This window comes from Cyanistes caeruleus, chromosome Z (assembly GCF_971803275.1).
Source record: "Cyanistes caeruleus chromosome Z, bCyaCae1.hap1.1, whole genome shotgun sequence".
NCBI lineage: Eukaryota > Metazoa > Chordata > Aves > Passeriformes > Paridae > Cyanistes > Cyanistes caeruleus.
The window spans coordinates 50,009,093-50,031,523 of record NC_141732.1 but is presented as its reverse complement, the minus strand read 5'-3'; the positions used below and the strand labels follow the sequence as shown (position 1 = coordinate 50,031,523).

The 22,431-nt window shown below is 36.3% G+C and overlaps 1 long non-coding RNA gene across 4 annotated transcripts in view; it reads left to right on the top strand.

Annotated features, from left to right (window-relative positions):
• LOC111940783 (uncharacterized) overlaps positions 1-21,653 on the top strand; it is a 61,053-nt gene extending 39,400 nt beyond the window's left edge. For 2 of the 4 annotated variants that reach the window (XR_015280294.1, XR_015280293.1), the window contains 4 exons: positions 4,033-4,217; positions 12,839-13,033; positions 14,785-14,871; positions 15,914-17,905. This is a non-coding gene — a long non-coding RNA (uncharacterized LOC111940783). Of the gene's footprint in view, positions 1-4,032; positions 4,218-12,838; positions 13,034-14,784; positions 14,872-15,913; positions 17,906-20,283 lie in introns of those variants that run through there. The other 2 variants (XR_015280296.1, XR_015280295.1) reach the window with 2 other exon arrangements.
• The last annotated feature ends 778 nt before the right edge of the window (positions 21,654-22,431 follow it).

Here is a 22,431-nt window from a genome sequence, read left to right as displayed (position 1 = left end):
CTATAGTACCCATTCATAAGCTTTTTGTACACTTCCCCAATCCCAAAATTGTCCATTACCTAAAGGTGAAAAAATTGATCAATCTAATCTACCTGAATGGATTCTAAATAGATTAGAAATCAGTATGGTGCCCAGTACCACAGAGCTGAAGTTTTCTGTCTCATACTCCTCATGATCTAGTACAGGTTAAGGACTTGCCTAAGTGTGCTCTTGTTAATTTCAAAATGGAGACATCATACCTGTACAATCTAAGCTACCAGTCCAAGCTCAAAAAAGGATGTTTGCATTAGATATGGAACCCAGCTCATGCAAACTGCAGAAAAGTATTTTAACTGACTGAGCATCCTTATCTATGCTCTGATTGAAGTAGAATAATCTATATTCAAACAAGTTTGTTCTGCTCTTAGACACAAAATCTCTTCAGTAGCCATCCCTTCACATAAAAATGTCTATACATCCTTTAAATTTTGATTAACCATCAAGGCATGGTATTCAACATGCAAACTAGCAAGGATACAAGACAAGAGTGAGAGCACCTTTCAGTAGTGTTTTGTCCATTTGGATGTGAGTTAAGCAGCCAAATGATAGAAGCAACAAATTCAAGTGTGTGCATATGGGACTCCTAGCTGTCCCTCCTGTCCCAGCATCAGTGTAAGCAGCAGACTTCAACAAACTTCTAAACTAGGCACATCAAGTTAATTCATGGTTATTTTTAAGGAGCTGAAGTCCCTGGCCTTCATTCTCAAGTTTGGAAGACAAAATGAGGCATCAAACCTGACACATACACTTCAGTATCTAAAACACAATGTCTTTTAGAAGCAAATTACTTATATGTGCAAGTTTCTCATAGCACAAAAAGTGAAGAACAACACAGGAATCGTAAAACAGTTCACTTCCCATGACCAAACCACAAGAACAAATTTACGGGAGAGGCAGAACGACATGCTGTCTCTCGGAACACATACACCATCTGTGTTCCTCAGAAGGAATAAGTTTATTTTCCAGCATGCTGAAGAACATATTTCTTCTGTTTTGGGTAACCATCTCAGACACGACATACATTTCCAAGGAAAGGGCTGCGTTCATTTTTTTAAACATCTCACTTCTGAAATATTTTGTGTAATTATATATAGAAAAAGAATTAGCACTTCTAAATGCAGTGCCTCTGAAAACTATCTTGCTGAAAACTGACCTTGGTATCATTAATTCTGGATAGTTTAGTTTTTTCAGCTGCATAGGTTTTGTGAAGTTCTCTGTAGAGAAATACAAGCACAGAGAGATTTTCTGTCAAAAACCCAGATTCTGCTTCTGTTTGACTTGAGGGATAGTGCTTTTCTTCACAAGCAGCTCCCCTTATATTAAAATCTACCCAGAACTAATACAGTGAAGACAAAGTTGGAACACAAGATATGAGAAAGAGGAATGGCAAACATATGGAACAGGTGAAAGACAATCTAGACTGCAGCAATAAAATAGGAATCTTTCTTGGATTACAAGTAGTATTGCATTAAGCTGCCATTTATTTAAAGCTTACAGGTATAAGAATCAGTACTACACTGGTATTCAGGAGAGGACATTTTCTTAACATGGCAAGCAGATAGTTTTAAGAATAGATTTAACACTCAGTGATATGCCAGAACCAATAGTAAAATAGATATTTTTATCTCCAAATCTTTACATCTATTTTGGTGAGCACTGTGTCTGGACTCTGTCCTGAAAAGAATCAATCCTGAAAAATCCAAAACTCATCCTGGGAGTACAAGTATATAAGCATAAGGCAAGAGCAATGGTAATTTCCAAATGGATTTGCATGTGTCCTTCAGGGGTTTCAGTAATTATCCACTCAGATTGGTAAAGTGTACTGATGGAGCATCACTCACATTGACACGATTTGGAACTGGCACCCTTTTTAAAATGTAATTATGGCAAGAACCATCCAAAGACTTCGTTTAGTTATTTACATCCATAGTAACTTCAGGAAGGCATCAGCTAAAGGACAAGTACAATTGTTCCTATGTGCACAAAAATCAACAAAGAAATGGGAACCCACATTCTCCCTGGAGAACAAAGTCACAGACTGTTTCTCTGGCTTCCATGTCATTTCTTGGAGTATTGTAAATACTCTCTTTCCTTGATTACATACCTTGTAGATCATCCAGGTAGGTAAAGATGTTGTCTATGGTTAACCTTAAGGAATACATAATCAAATCCGTCCACTAAGCATATTTCCTTGCTGGCTGCTGAATCAGTAATTAGAACTGAAAAGAAGGTGCTCTATTGCTGCAGGTCTTCCTCATCTGACCAAAAATACAGCACTGGTATGAGCATGTACACTTTGGCTTATTTCAAACAACTTTTGGCTTTAGATGGAGATTTTCTCTTTTTAACTCTTTTAGAGTTAAATCAAGAGACTATTAGAAAACTGTTCATTAGGCAGTCTGTTAGCTCCTTAGCTCCTTTGTTCCATTGTCAGGCACAAGATATCCATAAATATATCCTTCTTATTTAGAGTGCAACCTGGACGGGATCATACCTAGATGTTGATGCAATCAGAATTGAACATAAGATTATGTTATCTGCAGAACAGCAGTAGCACCATAGATACTCATCCTTTTCTTGGTTTTCATTGTCTTGCTTTGTTCTGTGTCCTTTGCAAATTTTCAGTTGTATGATTTCTCCAAAGGAAAATAACAACCAGATTAAATTTAGACAGTATAGGTGGCTTATTTGCTTTTTAAAAAAAATTCCATTTCAAGATTTTTGAACTGACTCTGAGAACAAAGTAGTCTTCTAACAAACAAAACTGAATACTAAAATTTTATGTCAGTATAGGTAAAGCTTGAAGAAAAGAGCAAATACCACAATTATTATTCTAAAGATCAGATATGATGGATTCAGGGGTCTATAAAAAATTCCAAACATGTTTCATGTATGTTTCATATATTTAAGGTAGAGCAAAGATGCAGATTGTACACTGCTGTTGGGAAAATTCAGTTTTCAGAGGTGAATTTTTAAAACTGTTTTTCCCTCTCAATCCCTCATTTCTGTTGCCACATAAATGCTTTCAGCTTGCTGTCACTCATACTTCTGTGTTATGGTCAAGACCCTTGTGAAACTTGTGCAGTAAATTAATAAAGAAAATATCTTCTGATGACAGTTCTGAAATGGTACTGAACTATATTTTTGTAATGGTTTAGGAATGGCATTCCCAACTTAAGTACTCCCACTGAAAGGAAGGCCACAGACTGCTCCCTCCTCCCCTATCTCCCAATATCCCCTCCTATGAAAGGGACAAAAGGAAGAGATGAAGAGTTGCGATAAGGAACAATTTACTGGAAACAGCTATGATATATGAAAACAAACAGTGGCAGCAAGAATATTAATAATGGTGTACAAGAGATGATGATTCCCATATAAAAATACCAGCCATGCCTGACCTGACAGCTGCCCAGCAGTGAACAGTGGTGGATGGGTTCTCTGCCCCACCACACTCTGTTCCTCCCAAAACCATGGCCCTGCTCCCAGAAGCAAGAGTCATTCACTCCTGCCCCAGGTGGTAAACTGGATTTGGAATAACAACCCAGACTTGCCTAGGAGGCTTAAGGCTCCTCCCCTCATGGCTACCGCCAAAAATTAACTCTGTCCTGGCTGAAACCAGGACAATTTCTCATCAAAGTCATATCTAAGATCTTAACTATTACCAAAGTAAGCTGAAATCAGAACTTTGTCCAAGCTCTAAAATAACATTAAGAATGTCTCTATTAAATTAGCTCTGTTATGCTTATGGAGGATCACTGGTCCAACTATGCAACACTCACAAAAAAATACTTTCAAAACCAGCAAGCTGACACCAACAGAGGTTTTGGGGAATCTTGGCATTCTTTTTCTCATCCTTTCATAGTCAATGAAAACTGACTCAGACTGATTTGCTCTCATTATGTAAACTAGAAAGCAAAGACTGGGAGGAGGAGGAGAAGGGTTAAAAAAGAGGGTACTTCCAATTTTTATTTTTTATTTTTTTTCTATTTGCAGAAAAAGCTTTGCACCTGAGAAGTGACTTCTAGTTTAAAGGAAAATAAGTCATCTCCATCTGACACCAGATACAGCCTGCACATATGAGTCTCTCTCATTGCTTTCTTCCGAGAAAGGATGTCATAGATGCTGATATGAATGCAACATCTATTGTCCTACAGTGGAGTAGAAACCAGGAAATGAAGGTATGAAAAGGAAGCTTTTGTCCATAATTTTGCTATCTTATTCCAATTATTTTTTATATAAATTTTCTTAATCAAGGTGTGAAGCATAATTCAATATACAGAAAATATTCACCATGGCTATGTGGAACCAGAAACCTGGGTTTCTGACATCTCATCCTGCTTAATAACATCTCAGTGCAGTGTTTTCCTTAGAGGAATATGGTATACAAGAGAAGAAACAGGCCAAGAACTTTTACAGTGACCAAAGTGGCTCAAATTATCTAGTTTTTTACTTTACTATACTGTAGTACCTCTAGCTGCAAAACACCAGACCATAAAGGCATAGCCAGAATATCATGGAGGAAAGGGAGAAGAAAAAATATCTGGGCAGAACGATTGAGAACAAAACATCTTACAGTTCTGGCAACCTTTCAGAGCTTACTTTTTTTCCTCCAAAATTATGAGCAGATGTGAGCAAATGCTGTGTAAAAAACTGAGCTTCCACCTTAAATGGAAGACAAAATGCAAAAACAATCTAGAAAGCAGTGCCTGCAACACCAATACTGTGAGAGATTTTGAGGAACGGAAAGGTTAGGACAAATTTCAGGAGAAATTCTTAAATTGCAACTGCTTCTTTGAACAAAATGTGGTCTACAGGACTTAAGGTACCCCAACTCAAAATGTCCTTTTCTGTGCTAAAAAGCATTTAATAACAATAATAAGAGAGGAAAGTTTGCAAAACTGGAACTCTGCAGTTATTCTTAAAATACTCTCAATCGTTTTCCATCCTCTGTCAAATAAAGCTTATAGATGAATCCAGGATAAATTTTGTACCATCACTAACATTGTTCATCTAGTATACTAAGTGAATCTGCACAAGAAAAGGGGTCGATAATAGGGGATTTTTTCAAGGAAAGCACATTTAAGCTGTATCAAGAGAGTGGTGAAAGGGAGGAAAATGGAAATTCACAACCATTCAAACAGGAAGACTCAACTGGTCCCCTATGGAAAGGCCACTAATTTAAAATAAGACCAAGAGAACTTAATTTATCTACTACATTTAAGGGTAAGCTCTGAGTTTCAAAATGCACTTCTGCTGACACACTGACTTAGTTTTTGTGCTTAGTACTGGATTTTCACAGTCTGGCAATTTTTTTATGGTATTCCTTTAATTTCTCCAGAGCCAGTTAAACCTAACATAACTTGTGGTTTTCAGGACAGAATAGAATATAAACATAGTTGCCTTTCTAAATGAAGCCTAAACAATCAAGATATCTGGGCAAAGTGTGGTATGTGAATCTACAGAAACGTTGTAAAATTGCTTCATTTTGCATTACATGCTACTTTACTTTTGATTTTTGGCTGTTCAAGAAATTTTGTTTGCCACTTTTCATATCCCAGTCATGCAGTAACATTGTTTCATGAGAAAATACTGAACTGAGAGCAAACCTAAGTGCAAACCACCAATTCCTATACTTTGTAATAGCAAGCCTTTCATTTTTCTCAAAGTCTGTTGCTACCAGAGACAAGCATATATAAAAGGGAGCCTCTAACCTTTATATTTGAAGAATTAATTTGAAAATATATGATAAATATACATCAGGTCCTCAACGACACCAAAACAAAATGGAAAGCCCCAAGATACCCTTATCATATTTTTTTTGGAGAAGTCAGGGGGGGTCTACCCTCTGTGTTTCCTTACTTTTATGTTGGCTGTACTACAAATTTCTCATCATCTTCTGCAATTGCAGTAAGTGTTATAAGGAGAAAGCTCAGTAAATGAAGAAAAGACTTCTAAGCTGCTCAGCCCATACCAGGTCAAACACACCTGCACATACCTTCTGAATCAGAATTGTCTCAGGGGGAAGGGCTAGAAATACTTCTTTAGCACACAATTTGGCAACATGTCAGAGATGTCAAGTCAGCTCTGAGCATGCTCTCACAATTGTCAGGGATGCTAGTTACCTGAAGCATGGAGCAGGCCAGTGCAGCTGCACTGACACAAGTGGCTCTTGAACCCTGCTCTCTTGACCAGGACATAGGCAGTCACAAAAGTCCCTGTGAAACTGAGGCTGGTCTTTCTGTGGTGGTCCAACAGCCACGTTCACAAATGCTACCATAAAATTCCCAGGGATGGGCCTAACAGTGAGATGAAGGATTTACTGACAGAATGCAGTTAAAATAGCCTCTGAAGGATAGTCCCAAAAGCTTCACCACAATGTAGAGCAATTCACTCATTTTTTGCAGCCTTACAGAAAGAACTCTGGAATCTTCTTTTCCTCAAGAGGGTTAAAGGGAAACCTGTAGGCTAAAGGATCCTTTACCTGATCAGAAAAGTAAGGTTTGACAAAACATAGGGAAAAAAAAAAATAAGGTACGGAAGTGACTGTCATTTGAAAAGGACTCAGTGCAGAAAAGCTGTTTTACACAGGGTCTGCACTCTTTGAAAACCTTCCAGTATATTTTATGCTGCCATGTGATCTGTCTTTGTAATCAATAGTGAAGAAATGTGATTAGGGAAAAGAATGAAAGGTTTTAAATATGGTGGGGAGTTTAAACAGAAAAAAATAATCAAACAGTCTACTGAAAATTGTAGCTTGTAAGCACAGGACATTATTTTTCTAAACAAGAAAAAAATTTCTGCAAAAAAAATAATGCATACAGATATTTTTTCCAGAAACTCTCACTTCATTATCCTCATAAAAACACTAAAAATCATAGAATTATCTTCAGCCATTTTAAGTCTGTGTTTATTTGCAGCTGCAAACTGTATAGAAATGCACAGTGTTCAAAACTTGGAATTTATTAAAAAGTGGTTAAGAGCAATGTGAATTTCAGCCAACTGAAAAGAAAAAGGGAGACTATTAAGCTAGAATATATCATTATTCCAACCTCTCTCAGCATCCTAATTTCAATCTATTTACAGAAACCTTAAGGAGATATGAACTAAAAAGAATTGGGCTGTGGTAGTCCTGTCAGCTATGCTAATCTGGAGAATAGAATTTTGTAGGGGAATGTAAATCTCATGGTTTTCAAAAGGGGCTGAACATTCACCTCCTCCCTAAACTCTATTTTTTTTTTAGTGGGTGGTAGAGGGGAAGAAGAAGGAGGAGGGAGAAAACAGGAAGGGGGGAGGGAGGAGAAGTTTAGAGATTAAAATCACTTACCCCTTTGTTTAAATATACGGTGTGTGTGTTTAAATATACAGTGTGTGTATATACAAGGTACTCAGTTTATTAGGGCACAGGAATTATAAATCAGTTTTACAGAGCCAAAACTGGTATGATATAAACTTCCAGTTTGTCAGTCTCTTCTTGGAACAGGCTTTACATCAGAAATGTGTCAGTAAAGCTAAAACCTTATGAAGATCTGCTAGTCTAAAATTCTTATTATGTTTATTATTGTACCTGTTTCTGCAAAGTAATGGGAACCTTAATTCTCACATAAATCCTCCTTTTTTATACTATTTTCTGAGGTTGTACTCAAAATCAACATGGTTTCTTAAATTTATCCTAGACCCCTAATTGCTTAGAATACTATTTTTTCATTCCGCAGATAAGCCAATGCTGTAATTAATTATATGCTATACACAACAACTGTCTTAGATCTGTCTTCAAAAGCCAGGTGTAGTTTAAAACTAAGATCTAAGACTCCCTAAACTGCGCCTCTTCCCCAAAGACATTCACATGCATACATGCTTTTTTTTTAGTATGGTTAATATGCTGTGAACTCTAGACTCTGTCATAAATAAAAGTGAGAAAATGTAATTAATGTTACTCTGGGAACCGTAACTTCAGGATTTTTTTGGCCATGTGACTCAACTCATTAACTGGGGTTATGGTAGTTTTTGTAACCTATCTACATTCTTGTACATATCAGGAGGCCTGCTTCCATTGTAATGTTTTCAATCAATTTTTACAGAAGAAACCACAAAATATTTCCAGCTGAAATTTCTCTGTTACATGTGTTCATTCTTTTTCCTTTCTATTTCATACCTTTACATTGTGAGGTTTTGTACTTCTTATCTTAGAACTGCTCTATTTCACCTTTTTCTTTATATCTGGCATGGTTTTGCTCTCAGATTAACCTGTCTGTAAATTTCTCCCCACGCCTAATTCTTCTAATATCCTATCTATCCTAATCCTTATTTTCTATTTAGAACTAGTGAGGCTGTACTAGTGAGAGTGCTCTTGTCAGTGGTGGGTTTCCCAGTACAAGAGACAAGAATGCTATGGAGAAAGTCCATCACAGGGCCAGAAAGATGAACAGTGAAGTGGAGCATCTGCCCCACATGGATAGGCTTGATACTGCATTGCCCTTGGTTTCCTGTAGGTTCCTGTGGCCTTTTTTCACAAACTTTGTGTGTGTTCTATTTAAAGTCAGTCCCTCCTGCATGTAGCCCACTGCTAAAAACTGAGGGGGAAAATCCACAGATTTCTGACTCATTTGAATTCAGGAGTGAGAGCTCTAAGGTTGAAATGATGAAACTAGTTAAATACAAAATAAAATTGAAACCATCCCAAGCATACATATCTCTCAGCTTGGGAGTTTAAGAGTTCAGTTAGGGTTTAGAAACAAGAAATGGAAATCTAATCTGAAAGCATTTATAGGACTTGCACTTTGTAGTAACATAACCAGAAGTTTCTGCCTTAGAGCCAAGGGTGCAATCAGCATGCTTGATATTGTATGCAGTCAATGTGGTAAGAAGCACTCAGCTCAAAGAGCAGGCTGTGGTAGTGGTTTTTTTCCCATGCACAGAATCATTTACTGGCTGTCTCTTCCACTCCATCCAGAGACTTGCATGTGTTTCAAGAGTTTAGGTGCCCCTACTCTTCTGAGCTGGGGTCAGAACTCTGCAAGTACATTCATTCTTCAGTGACCTGATCAGACAAGGAAGTTCTGGAACACTCACAGGAGAATCCAAACCCTCTTTTACACCCTCTTTCTGGCCTAGAAAAAAGCCAGATAGGTTCATTTAACCTATCCTCTTCAAAAATGAGCTGCTGTGCTCTATTTCAGGCAGCCTTATTATCTAAGCAGCTTTTTCCAAGAACTGGAAGACAAGATACTGAAAATGAGAAGTTTCATAGAGCATGATTTATAAATCAAAAATATCTAAGAATTTTCATTGCTGCAATCCTGGTAAAATACTTCATTTGACATACATGCAGCTTTTAAAATGCAAGTGCTTAGCTTCATGTAAAATAGAGTGAAAGTAAGTATTTTTTGCTTTCATTGTAGAAGTATTATGAAATAAAGTTTCAATTTAGTTTTAGATAGAGTATGCACAACATATGTATGTATTTATATTAAACATTTTCTTTTATTTATTTCTCCTCAATTTTAAACATGAAACTCACAGGAAAAATTGTTTGGGTATGTGTTTCCACATATGTAAAAAAGTGTTTTGCAGCATCCCAAAATTGTGCTTCCTACTTTGCACGCACAACTCCAGGTATGGTGCCAATAGCCAGAATACAGTATTTGTCAGTTGGCCTTGTCAAGGACTCTAAGCTGACACACGATCCACACTGCTCTCCAGGGAACTAGGAGACACTAATTGAGTCAGGGATGTTGTGGAATATTAAGGCAGTTTTATAAAGCAAGTGTCAGTCCACTAAGAAGTGAAGTAGAAACAGAAATTATATATGAAGAATCTTTGAAAAAGTCTACTTCCTCGGCAGACTGCCCTTGTCTAAGGGATGATGGAGAAGGCTGCCATACAATAATTGTGTCTCGCCCTACATAGTTGCAGGCATAGTGGTTTTACAATATATAATGCTATTAGGATTGGACTCTGATATGGTAAATTATGGGGAAAATCATGAATTAGTCGCAGTCAAAATATCAAAAGCAATAGGAATCATAGTTTAAAAACCCAGATAAAATTCTATACATGAAACATGTTTGAGGTGAAATTACCATTTTAGAGCACCTGTAGTTACAATTCTTATTTGTTTATACAACATAATTTATGGGACTATACTGATAAATAGAAGACAATACCCTATGCTGAAAATTTACAGTGTCAAAAGCCAGTCTTGTCACAGGACTTTGTTCAGCTAAAAGAGGGCTAAGAAATAAGAACATTTTTGCTGGGTCCCTCCAGCACTCAAACATTCCAAACCCTTGCAGCTGAGTCCTTGATATTGTTCTAGGGGTGCAAAGAGGACAGGAATGTACCACAGTTGTAACACAGGTGGGCATCAGTCTGACTTTTCTAATCCCATAACAAAAGCAGAAAGAGGAGTAGTCAGGCAGTGATCACCTGTATCTTCATTAGCCCTAAGGCTCATGTGGGTTGCATGTTAGGCACAATACGATATCCAGAATGAAGTTGGTGCAAAACCGCTTATACTACCATCTGCAGGGACTCAGACACAGACAGCACTGAAAAGAGAGCTAGAGATGCAAAGCTACTTTTTGAAAGATGAGCTACTCGTTGAGGGAGCCCATCAGTCATGCGTGTCAACTCTTAACTGCGTTTTGCCAGGGGCGTTAACGGATAAACTAACAGTTGTAGCTGCAAGGAATCTATCTTCTTCATGTTTTCCAAGTCCTGCCGTAGGCTGTCATTTAGCAAATAAAAAAACATCTCTAATACAGCTTTTGGAGGAAGAAGCAGGAAGAACAGATGAATAGGGGAATCTTGTGTAAGATCTAGAGTTCCCAACCCTTTCTACCTTTGCCTTACATTCATCACTGTGAAATGTGTGTGATTGGGAGAGTATGTGCTAAAAGAAGCAAATACTTTGTGAAATACCCGTGTCATTGATAACTTGAGAGCTACAATTTGAGTGGCAGCATGTGGGGATGTCAATGTTATGACAAGACATTCTTGGGGTACGAATACTAATGATAAAACTTTTTACTGAATCAGCAGCTCTAGTAGCAGTGATGGTACCAGAATCAGTTAAAGTGTTTTTATTGCTTGATTCAGTTGAAAATGGACAAAAATTAACAATTGTAACAATTAATTTTATTAAATGTTGTATTCATTTTTATATATTGAAAAGCCTTTTTTTTATTCATCCTCATAAGGAAAATATCTGAAGGGCTAGGAGCTATCATGATGTTGAAAAAATAGCTTTGGAAAGGAAAGTTTGTAAAAGACACTGAAATTACAGGAAGTTTTTTAGACAGTAATATCGCTCTTGCTCGTTAAAAACCTACATTTTCAGCTATTAGTAAAAGTAAAAATAATTTGATAATGCCTGAAACATATTATTGAATTATTTAAATTAATTGAATTAATTAGTTAATTGAAACTGAATTACTTAAAAACAGTACCATTGCTCTAAAATATTTATAAACTGATGGTGGTCAGAGTGCTTGAATGTCTGTGAAAATAATCTCTTGCATTGTTGCCACAAGAATAAAAGGAACTTTTTTTAATACTTTGCAAAGCTGATACTTCCAAACTTTTAAAATTTGCAGACCTATTGCAGAGAAGCCATGAGAATTTTAGGGACAATATTTTACAAGATTGTCTCTTTCCTTTTTTTACAATATGTATCTCTTTCCTGGATTTTGAACTTTTATTACTCATGATAGTGCCATCTTAATTTTTTTATTAAAAGTACTACTGGTCAATTCTCTTCTGAAAGTTGGATTGTCACACCACTTGAAGATATATGGTCATAGGTAAAAAAACCATTCTAAAGTTACTGCAAGTGACACATTTTTAAAAAACCTACAGGGTGTGGAACTAAAGAGAAGGAGGAATAAAGCAAATTTCCTTGTTATTTCTGGAAAGAAAGTATATCCGCCATATCTTACCACAGTAGGGCCTGCAAGGTGCATGTCATTATATGTTACAAATTAGCCATGTCCGCTTTTCTTCCCAACTGACCCTCAGAAAGGCCTTGCTTTTTCTCTTACAATTTTTTTTTTTTACAATTTCTTTACAATTGTTAACTACAGAGGGTCTTTCCTCTGGCAGAGACAAAAAACTAAACTAGAAATTAACAGTTAAATGCTACTGTTACTACTACTACTAGGAGTAACTTTAAAAATTCCTCTCCATAAGGGCTAAAGTAACATTACTCAGCTAACTGGACCTCAAGAAACCTCTGAAGCTCAGAGGAATGCCAATTTCCACATCTCTGGCTCACTGATGTGCTCTCTCTAGAAAGGTCCACTGAATCAGATTGAAAGCCAAAAGGGAATTGAGAAAAATGCACGTATGGACTGGTTGGGAGAACTTTTAACTGCAAGTGAGTTAGAAATAACACATGTGAGTGTATTATTTATTTCTTCTGCTAGACACTGGGAGCCATGCAGACTACAGAAAGTCTTCACATGAATTAAAATAAGAGAACCTCTGTTTTTCATATACATACTCATAGAATTCTGGTTTCTGTTAAAGTGTTCTTTCAAAAGGAGACAATACGTTGTAAAATTGAAATGCTTCTTATTGAAGTGTTAGCTATAGCCTGCATTTAGATTTGAAATATTTGAGAGTTACCTGCAAGTATATTCTGATTTAGTTTGCTTGTTTTCCTACCCTTTAAAGAGTAAGGCCTTGATTTATGTACTTCAAGGAGTAAAGAACCATGAAAATGTCAGAAATATATATATATATATATATATCTGGTGCAACATGTTTTACTCAAAACACTCCCCTTATTTTTCTTTTTCAGATGTCACCTCCTCTACATTAACTTATTGTCCTGCTTTCAGCAGGACAGAGTTAATTTCTTCTCAGTTGCTGTTACAGTCCTGTGTTTTGGATCTGGAATGAGAATGGATAACACACTGATGTTTTGGGTTTTTGCTAAGTCATGTTTATCTTAAGTCAAGGACTTTTCCTTGTCTCATGCTCCGCCAGTGAGGAGGTAAGCAAGAGAAACTGTGAAGGAGAACAGCTGGGATATGTCACCCAAAGTGTCTGAAAGGATACTACACATCATAAAACATCATGACCAGTATGTAAACCAGGGAAAGTTACCCAGAAGGGGCAGATCTGGGTTCAGGAAGGGGGGTCTGGTATCAGTCAGTGGCTGGTGAGCAATTGCATTGTGCATAATTTGTTTTTTTTTCCTTGTTATTATCATTATGAATATATTTTTTACCATTATTATAACTAATATATTTTATTTTGTTTTCAATTCTTAAACTGATCTTTCCCCAGCCTACAAGTTTTACTTTGATTCTTCTCGCCATTCCACCAGATTGGAGTACAGGAGGAGAGGAAAGGTTGAGCAAGTGGCTGCATAGTATTTAGTCTCCAGCTGGGCTTAAAATGACAACACCCATATATCCATGTGCTCATTTTGAAGTAAATTATACCAAGTAAAGTCAGGATAAAATTTGGATCCAGAATCTGGCATTTTCTAGAGGGTTTTAAGGTCATATTAAGGACAATTGGAGTCAAAGAATAAAATTAGATAGATAGATAGATAGATAGATAGATAGATAGATAGATAGATAGATAGATGGAAAAGTGCCATGAGAGAAAAAGGCAACCAGCATGGATCTCAGTATAGCTTCAGTTGCTCAGGCAGCAGAATTCACAAGAATAAGAAATAAGAATTGGGAATCTGTCTCCATGTCACCCCTTAGAGACAAAATTTCATTCCAAACCAAACTGCTGTTTTAAATGAAAAACATATTTTCTCATCAAGATTAATATATTACTATTAAGTTGTTTATCAAGTTCTAATAAAAACATTTTAGAAACTTTGCTGTGGTCCCTAGAGTTGCTTGAAGCATTGTATTCCAGGATGCTTCGGAATGCTGATCAGCTGTAAGATTGCAATTAGAGAACTTCTGACATATCTGTATGTACCACAAGACTTTCTCCCTAAAGAAGCTGTTCAAGAATGTGGTGTATTATATAAGGAATGCCACGAATTCTGTGAAATCTAAAATTTCATTAAGGGCTTTCAGTGGCAGTTTTAGTTAGAAGTCATTATGTAAGATTTCTAGATTAAAGACATTTGTGTCTGTTGTTTTGATACAAAAATGTGGAATTATATTTTACAAGCATTCTTACTGGCAGTCATAATGCTATTTTATAATTTACCCGAGTGTGTCTGAAACTATGAAACATCATGTCAAAGTCCAAGGTATTTGAAAACAGTGAATAAGAAACATGAGTGCATTTTTTCTTTATTAAATGATAGTTGAGAACACCAGGATTTCATTTTTCTACATCTAAATATATACTAAATGTATTCTCTTTCAAGAACATGTAGTTTTGATGCTTATCTCAATGTATCTGCACAAGTTAGGCTTCTCGGCGAGAAAAAATGAGCTGAAAAGTTTGAAAACAGAAAGTTGTTTGAGATTTTTGCTACTTTCTACACCTGAACAGTCTCAAAATATTAAGAGGACCAAGATTTCCTCCAAGTATTTTGGCCCTTTTAGTTCATATCCAAAGCAAATGACAGAATAAAAAGCACAGAATATTAAAGATAATTCTGTCTAATACTTCATGGCTTTGGTCTCTGTTTAAGCAAACTTTGTACTCCTCCAGCTCTGTAAAGTATATGTAAATGGTACACAACAGCTTTCTATTAAAGTTTCTCTTTACCATCAAGACAGATTTTTGCCCCTAACTAATTCCTTGCTCTTTATCTTATAGAACCTTCTGCTTTATCATAAAATGATGTTACAGCTTTTACTTCGGTAGAAACAATATTATCACTTGTACCTGGAAGAAATTGGCAAGGTAAAATTTGCTTGGTATTTCCTCAAGACAAATATAACTGAGATGAGTACAGCCAGCAAAATCTTACATCATTTTCAAGTTACCCTAAAATTCTAATTCAAAACCAAGGATCTTTCAACCTGACAGATATCTTTATTGATGATCTGGATAAGGGGACTGAGTCTACCATTAAAAAAATTGCAGATGACACCAAGCTTTGGGGAGAGTATTGATCTGCTGGAGGGTAGGAAGGTTCTGCAGAGGGAAAAGCTGAATAGATGGGTTGAATCCAACAATGTGAGGTTTAGCAAGGCCAAGTGCCAGGTCCTTCACTTTGGCCACAACAACCCCATGCAGTGCTACAGGCTGGAGCAGAGTGGCTGGACAGTGGCCAGGCAGAAGTGACTGACTGCAGCTGAACATCAGCCAGCTGTGCCCAGGTGGCCAAGAAGGCCAGTGGCATCCTGGCCTGTACCAGTAATGGTGTGGCCAGCAGGGCCAGGACAGGACACCTCTGTGCTTGGTGATGGTGAGGTCACACCTTGAATTCTGTGTCCATTGCTCAAGTTGACCCTTAAGTTGAGAAAGGATGCTGAGGTGCTGGTGTGTTATGAGTAGGGCAACAATGGTGGAGAAGGGTCTGGAGCACAAGTCCTGTGAGCAGTGGCTGTGGGAGCTGGCAGTGTTTAGCCTGGAGAGGATGAGGCTCAGAGGTGACCTTATCACTCTCTATAACTACCTGAAAGGAGAGTGTAGCACCCCTGAAAGGTGGGGTTCAGTCTCACAGGCAATCAGCACTGGGACAAGAGGACACACTCTTAAGGTGCAGCAGGGGAGTTTTAGGTTGGAGATTGGGAAGAAATTCTTCTCAAGAAAGAGTGACTGGGTATTGGAATGAGCTGCTTAGGGAGGTGGTGGAGTCACCACCCCTGGAGGTACTAAAGACTGAATGTGTCACTCAGTGCCATGGTCTAACTGATGCAGTGGTATCTGTGGCATCATAGATTGGACTCCTTGATCTCACAGGTCTTTTCAACCAGTTGATTCTGTGATTCTGTTACAGGAGGGGAAAAAACCAAACCTGCAGGCCTGCACTAAAGTCAGATGATTCAACAGAGACTTGTGGTGGTGCATCCACCTACCCCTCTCCTCCTCAAGCAGCTCTACAGTCTCCTCAGGAATTCTTGTTAGGCCTCACTTGGTTAATGGCTCCTGGGTAGTTAACCTTCCCTTAAGCTTATTGGAAACACTGTCCTTATCCAGGCACAAACAACAACTGGAAGCCACCTGGGAACCCTAGTATGGCAAGTGAAAGACTGTCAACTATTATTAAATATAGACAGGAAAACTTGAGAAATTTTTCTTATGGAGTATTCTTGATATAGATTGAAGTTACAACCAGGTCATTCTGGTTGTATATATATATTGGCTTCAGCTGTGATTGAGTTAAATTTTGTTTTTCTTAGTAAGTGGTGAAGTGCTGTGTTTTGGATTTAGTATGAGATTAATGCTGATAACACACCAATGTTTAAGTTTTTGCAAAGCAGCTCTTAATCTATACCAAGGACCTTTAGGCTTTATATACTCTGCCAGAGAGCGGGTGCACATGAAGTCTGGTTGACCTGTGAGGCAAATAGTCTTTCCCAAAGCAGAACCTGATGCTCCATCTTCAAATCCAATAGCATCACATCCAGACAAACCTGGTATAGTTACAGTAAATTTATCATGAATTGCAATTGTGTCTCTGATTTAAACTAAATCTCATGGCCTGCTTCCTCGGAAGGTACTGCTTAGTACACAGAATTAGTGCATGATGGACTTACCTGGATCGTGAAAAGGATAATCCCAAGGCCTCTGTACAATAATTTTCTTAATAGTTAACAACATGTTAGACACAGAGAAAGAAGTTTTGTACTTAGAGTAGTATGTGTGGCACTGCCGTGCAATGTATGAGAAATGGAAAAACTGGAAATTGAAATGATCCCCATAGTAAACACAGAAAACTTTGGGCTCTGATGCTAAAATGGAAAACCTTCATTTACTAGTTCAAAATTGTTAGTCTACAGTAAGAATGTAATAAATTTATTTTATGATTAGGGCTTCTTATGCTGTCTCTCTCCATACAATAAAATATCAAAATTTCAGCATCAGTGAACTTCCTAGAACGTTGTTCTCTAAATATGAAAATTTAAACAGTGTATCTTCATGTTTGACTCTAAGGAAAACCCTCAAATACCACTGTACTACTATAATTCTTTCTCTTAGCTCTATTTCCAAGCAAAACAAACAAACAAACAAATATATAAATGAACAACCTTTGTCAGAGTGTCACTCATAAAAAAGGGAAATCAGCTCTTACAGACTCTAGGTAGAAAAGTACAGAACCTTGTGACTACCTCACTCTAATCAGCACAATGTGTTTTTTAAAAGTCTAATTTAAATCTTCCTAGATTTAGCCATGAGGTCTATTCTTCTTTCTTTCTGAGTGATAATAAAAGAGTTGCTACTTTTCCCTTTTTTTTACAACATAAACTCTAGCCGTTTTTAAAAGGTCCAGATACTCATAGAAGGAAAGAAAAAGTGGAGATAAGTACAGCTTCCCATTCAGCTTGATGCCATACAATCCCAACATTTTGTGAGAATGCACTTAATAGTAAGTTAACTGTGATAATCTGTATGACTGGGCAATGTTTAAAAGAGTTTTGAACTTACCTTTCATCAAGATCACTTTTTTATGCATATCAAACCTATGCCTTGACAGATATACTTCCCCACCCTTCTTCCTCCCCAGTCACTAGCAGGATGTTTCTTATCTTTTTCTTTGTTTTCCTGTTAGACAGTAGGAGTGTTGAATGTTTTGGAAGAAAAACAAGAGAAGGAAATAAGAGTGGGTTTGATTTTATGCCAACTAAAACTGAAAGAAGATTATCCTGTCCTATCAATCTGATGTCTGTGTTATGGTATTCCATCATGACACCACACTAGAAGACTTTATGGGTATCTGATGAGTGGAAGAAGACTGTTGAAAGAAGAGAGAATAAACAGAATAAACAGAGCTGCTTTCCCTCTCTGACTGTTCCTAGAGCCCAGAACTGGGTGGCACTGGAACATCAAATTATCTTCTCTAACAGCATGAGTTACTTACTTGTGGCTCTCACTCTCTTCTTTAAAAATTAATTAATTCATTATTCTACTGTTTAAGATTACCACCTATGAAAACTGGGATTTAAAAATATCAGGGTTTTTAGAAAAACTATTTTGCTGACTTTTCTGCAACTCTTTTGCAGGCTGTCATATATATGTTCTATTTGCTACATAAAAGCATGATATAGCTCTGGACTTGCTTCATTGGAACAAAAAGAATATAGTGCAGAATAAAAGATAATTCTATCTTCATCACATGAATGCCACCACTAGCTCCAATTAAAAATATGATGTCACGATTTAGAAAAAAAAAAATTCTGAAAAAAATGCTTTCAGAGGGAAAGGGCAGTTGTTGCTGCTTCTCTCCAAGAAGTTTTCTTTCATCCACTTTTCTCAGTCTACAAATATCTTTTGTATCCTTCATCCTTTAGTTTTGCCAAAATAATCTGTTCAGACATATCCAAAGGCAAGCAGATCCTTACTGGTCAGGTATGGCCTTACAAAGATAAAATGCAAAGTACGTTTCATTTCTGCTTTTTTTTTTTCTTTTTCTTTTTTTTTTTTTTTTTTTCCTGTTCACAGTGAAGCTTACAAGCCTGCTTTCTTTCTAACATTTTTTTTTCTAATGGAACCCTAAAATATAAACTTTTAGGGTGCTTGAGGGTAAATGAGAATTTTCCTCATTTCAGATAGGATTCTTCTAATAAGGCTGTTTGAAAGACTTTTGTATTAATAGTCAGCTTCAAAATTAATTTTAGTGTTTCTCCTAATACTAAGTGATCTGACTCATTGTCCCATTGCTTTCTGATCTGAGTATGTGGGTGGTTATGTTAGAGACTTTCTGCACGGGTATTTTACATTTTAGACTCAGGAACACTCCTCCATCAAGTCTCTGAGATCTAGGAAATACTAGAGAATCTCAAATTCGGTATTCTCCTCTCACCTTAATCAGTGGTCTGTTGGGCTAACCAGTTTTTCTTGCAATGTCTGTTTCTCTGCAATCTGAGATTAATGATACTTTGTAAAATACTGTGAGATCTACTGATAAAAATTACTTGCAAAAAGCAGTAAGTGCTTTGCCTATGGTAGAAGTTATTTTCAGTAATATGACCTAATATTTGCTGCTTAAAAGTATCATATTTTTACAGATTCCACTTTTCCTGGACCTTTTTTCCTCCTGTTTCTAGGCATAGCATCTTTACTAGATGCTACTGATACTAGACATTGATGAAGATTTCCATGAAGATATAATTTCTTTGTCTAGAATGTCACACTGTTACTTGCTTCTCAAAAACTAGGACAAAAAAGGGTATTGTTAACATAGCAAAATTCTTTCCCCTCAAAAGGGAACTCTTTCTGGATATCTCCAATGTAATGACATCTATCAGTGCTCACTAGTGATTAATATGTCTCATTAATGTTAACAGCTCCAAGTACTCTACTGGCACTGGTGATGTTCAGGAAGCTTCTCCTCTGGATATATGCCTTTAATCTGTGTCCTGTACTTCCACTTACAACCTCATCACTTTTGAATGTTATCTTTTTGAAATTTTTGATATGTGTGTGTAAACATCACTTGTTAATAAATTACTACAACAAACATGTACAGGACATATGAAAAAAAACAAAACTAAGAAATGGTCGGCACTTCCTTAAAATTCAAAAACAGCACCAATTTATTAAAAACAACTCCTCCAGAATGTGGCCATAAGGAAAGAGTTTGCACAATCTGTTCATCTGCATAATTAGTAATTGAGGACCTGAGAACAGTTGGAACATTGCTGTGGGCAAGCCAGGTCAGATCACTGATAACGTAAATAACAAAGATTCAGATTTCCAAAATCTACAAACATCAGAATGGAGCTAACAACAAGTCTAATAAGAAGACAGAAAACAAACAGACAGATAATTCAGGAAGCCATGAAGGACCATTAGAGTACAGAGGGAAAAAAAAATGCCCAGTGTAATGTAAGTTTCATCTGAGGCTGAAAAGAAACATTGAAAGAGAATGGGAAAGGGATGGGGGAAGGTGGGAGAGGAGGAAAAGGAAGGAAAAAAAAAAAAGAAAGATACATGAGAAAACACAGTAACTTATTTTACTTATTATTTGCATAATGGTACAAGTATGTGAATATTTCTGCCAGAAATACATAAACAAGTATTACACCTCAGTATTAGGGAAAAAAAACCCACAAATCTGATTATTATTATTTATAATAATATAATAGCATGATTAATACCTTGAGGAGAAAAAATTTTTGTAACAAGAATGGAATCCTTTGCTTTCAGCGGACCATGATGAAAAAACATGGAACATACAAAGCACTGCAAAGGCCATATGTTCTACTTTGGGAGATGAGGAGTAATATAGGTAAGGCAGTGGTGCATTAATCAGCTGCAGATTCATTCTTTCCAGTGATTTTGTTTGCTGCATCTTTGTTGGATACATGCATCAGGAGACCAAAAGAAGATAAGTTCTTCTTGCTGGCTCTAAACCTTTCATACAATGGTTTCAGTTTGTCAGCCTCATTTCTTACGCACAGTACAAAAGCATTATCCAAATTGACTGGCTAACAACACACAATTTATGGATATTTATTTATTTCAGCCTCCTGGCAAATCATAAGTAATAATGACACAGAATTCAGTTTATTTGTTATTACTGGCAGAAGGAAAATTTTGCATAAGATCACAAGATTACTTTTTTGTTAAATAAGAATATCTGCTTCACTATTCACCAATGTTTGATCTATATAAATCCTTGGGTATTCAAAATGTCAAAAAAAGTAAAGGGGGACTCTAGTTCTCTCCATTTACAAAAGTCAAGATTATTCATGTTACACCTAGGTGACATAAAAAGTAATATCTGAAGGCAACACTATGTTTGAAATTCTGTCCCTTTCAGGAACATTATGTTATTTTTAATTGGATTAAAATAGTGTTTGGGACTCTAATGTTTTTGTCCCTTCAGTGGGTAAGGTAAAATATTGAAGCAAAGGACGAACTGAGAAAAATAATGCCAGAAAGAGGAATATGAAAATGACAACAGTGAAATCTGTTGAAGAGAATAAAAATGCCATTGATGAAATAGTAACTACAAAAGCCACTGTTTTTATTTTAATTATATTTAATAACCCTAAAGATATATGCCTACTAACATGAAAATACTATCAGGTAGCATCTGCAAAAACCTGGTTTTGTCTCCATTCTCCCAAACTCAAATTCAACAGGTTGTTAGCCCAGTCTTTTGATCAGAGTCTAAAAACAGGCATATAAAAACTGGAAATAGCTGAACTTGGAGAACATATGAACTTGGAGCACATAAATGAAGTTTTGAAAGGAGGAAGGCTAGAAATTCTTTCTAATGGAGGAAAAAGAAATTGCTAATACCACAGAGGAAAAAAAACATTTTATGTCCTGCAAAATTTTCTTAACACAGGTTAAGGATCCCCCCATTTGGAGTTAAGGGTCAGTAACAGACTCTAGTTTGAAACAGATTAAATGTAAATCAGATTAAATGTACCATCTAGATACACATTACTTGACACAGGAAAGCTTGATATGTGTGATACCATTTTTTGCTATTAAGTGGAAATAATAAAGTGTCAGACATGCCTCTCACTCTTGCTTAAAATTAAGCCATTGAAGTGTTTTTAACCCTTTGTATTACCTATATATAATATATAAATATATATTATATAACCCTTTATATATAACTATTAAAAGGTTAATTATTCAAAAGGTATTATTAAAAGTTGTCATTTGTATTGTTATTGGTAGTAGTAGTAGTAGTAGTAGTAGTAGTAGTAGTAGTAGTAGTAATAACCTTTTAAAAGGATATTAACCCTGTAATTGATTTACTCACTGAGATCTCCTGGTTCCTCAAGACCCTCAGCTCATTCTGTTGAAGGAAAAAAAATTGAAATAATTTAATGGGTCAATAGTCCAAACCCTAACTACAAATTCAGTTATGTAGGTCTTATCTGACTTTTGAAGTGTAAGCCCTTTCAAAGCACTCTACCTTTCAAATATCATTCATTTCACTCTCATTAAATTTATTTCTGATTTTTTCATACTAATGCAGTATTGCATACCAACCAAGTCCATATGTTTTTTTCACCTCTCCATCACACCAATATGAAATATACCTGACGATGCTTGATGTCGTGGTTTAAGCTTGGATGACAGCTACTCAGCACAAAGTTACTCACACACAACTTCTCTGGAAAAGGGAGGAAAATCAAAAGCAAAACCTGTAGGTTGAGATCAAGATAGCTTAATAATTAAAACAAAATAAAATATAGTAACAATGGTTTACAACAACAACAACAACAACAACAGTAATAAGAATAAGAATAAGAATAAGAATAAGAATAAGAATAAGAATAAGAATAAGAATAAGAATAAGAATAAGAATAAGAATAAGAATAAGAATAA